The following is a 2,206-nucleotide window of genomic DNA, read 5'->3' on the forward strand; positions in this document are numbered from 1 at the left end:
AGCAATAGGGATGATCTAGTACGAAGGAAGCTACAGGAATTCGATGGGAAGGCACCGTGGGAAACATATAGAGCACAATTTGAGCTACTGGCAAAGATGAATGGATGGGCAGAGGACCAGAAGGCAGTGTATCTGGCAACGAGCTTGAAGGAACAACCACTGGAAACACTTGGACAGCTGTCAGCAGACGACGGGCATAACTATAGAGCACTTGTAGCTGCTCTAGAGCTCAGGAATAAAACTCAAAATCAGTCTAACTCCACAGGGTCAGGTTTAGGACTAGAGTCCGTGCTAAAGGGGAGAGCCTGCTAGAGCTGGTACAGGACTTAGAAAGTATGGCACACAAGGCTTACCAAACTACACCACCCGATGTCTTTAAGCTGTTGCTGAGGGATCAGTTTTTAGACGCCTTGGACAGTCCAAAAATGAAGATACGAGTAAAGCAAGCACACACCCCTCTACTATGCAGGATGCAATGGCCTGAGCTCCTGCATTTGAATCCTACGTTAAGTCCAGCACAGAGGTACCAAGGTTGGTACAGTCATCTGGATTCAAAGCCAGAAAAGAAGTTTGAGTTACTTTGCTGGCACTGTAACAAACCAGGGCACAAGAGAGTTCAATGCTGGCAACATCAACACAGGGAAGATGTCACGGCAGGAAAAGCTGCTACCCAGAAAGGTTGTTGGAACTGTGAAGAGCAAGGACATATGAGGAGCCAGTGTAAGAAGAATACGACCAATAAGTCAGCCTCGGGGAAACCAGTAGTGGTTGGTGTTGAGAGATGCCCACCAACCCCCATCGTGAAAGTCCCAACAGCTAGGTGTAAAATGCCAAGCACACATAGTGTCTACGTGACGGGAAAGCTGGATGGCCAAAGGTGCAAATTTGTCATAGATTCTGCGTCTCAGCAAACCCTTGTGAGTATCAAGATGCTAGATCACAAAGGAGTACCAGAAGCCATACAGAAGCTTTGTGGTGTGACAGGACATTATGAAAGGTTGTGGGGACCAGTGTGGGTAACTATTGAGCTCATGGACATAAATGATAGACACAAAGTACACTTGGCTGACATTGAAGACCAATGCATATTAGGGTTGGACTACTTACTACCAAGGAAGTGTGTAGTTAACTTCGATAAAATTACGTTTGGGAACAACAAACGACAAATTTCATTAAGGGTTAAAAAAAGAGGTTGAGCTAACCAGGTGTCATCAAGCTGAAGTCAAAGTGACTGAAGGAGTTGATGATGGTGAAGTGGAACCAAATATAGATATTAAAACAGAACAGGAGAAAGATCAAGATTTGAACTCGTTTTATTAAAGAAAGGACTTGTATCGCTAAAGTTTCTTCGGAAAGAATTTTTACGGAAAATTAACAAACGAACACAGAGGCTTAACAATATCTTAATTTTACATGAAACCCGCATTTAGAGTTAAGGCACCATTATTATCCCACCTTCCTCTGCGGGTTAAAACGTAGTACAGGAATCCCTCGATTAATGCAGTTAATGTGTTCTTTAAAAGAGCCGCACTAATCGAAAACGCATTAATCGAATATAATAACTTATAGGAAATCATGTAATTCGTACCTCAATTTTCATTCTTATTCACAATTAATTTCTATTTTGCGTATTTTTTAATCAAAGTATAGGTATATAAGAAAATACGAAAAACTTGCAATGAATTAAAATTTATTGATCTGATTTTTTTTTTATGAAAAACTTATTTAGAGTGGCTTGTCGCATCGTATTCTTCTGTTCTTCATATAATTGGCGGTACTGAGAAATTGCCTCATCAATTTTTCTGCAAATTTGACGGCTTCTATCCTCATCAGGGTCTGTTTCTAAACATTTTCCCTTAAATTCTTCAATAACCGTGAAAAGTTCTACTAATTCCTTCTTCGTCATCTTCTTATGCTGGCGGGTAGGTAAGATTTCGTCACATTCATCAATGTCTTCATATGCTCTCTGAGTGTCCAAATTTATAAGATCCTTATTGGTTAGTTCTTCTGAATGAGCTTCTAGCAATTCTTGCACATTTTCATCGTCAATTTCAGCGAAGCCAAGTTCTTTTTCAATATGATTAATCTCTTTAATGACCTCTTCTGTATCTTTTGAAAAGCCTGTGACGTCCTGTGCACAGTGTGACAAACACCTTGCACATTTTTAACTGAAATTTCATTCCATGCTTGATGGATATTATCAATA

Source organism: Limulus polyphemus, unplaced genomic scaffold (genome assembly GCF_000517525.1).
Source record: "Limulus polyphemus unplaced genomic scaffold, Limulus_polyphemus-2.1.2 Scaffold845, whole genome shotgun sequence".
Classification (NCBI taxonomy): domain Eukaryota; kingdom Metazoa; phylum Arthropoda; class Merostomata; order Xiphosura; family Limulidae; genus Limulus; species Limulus polyphemus.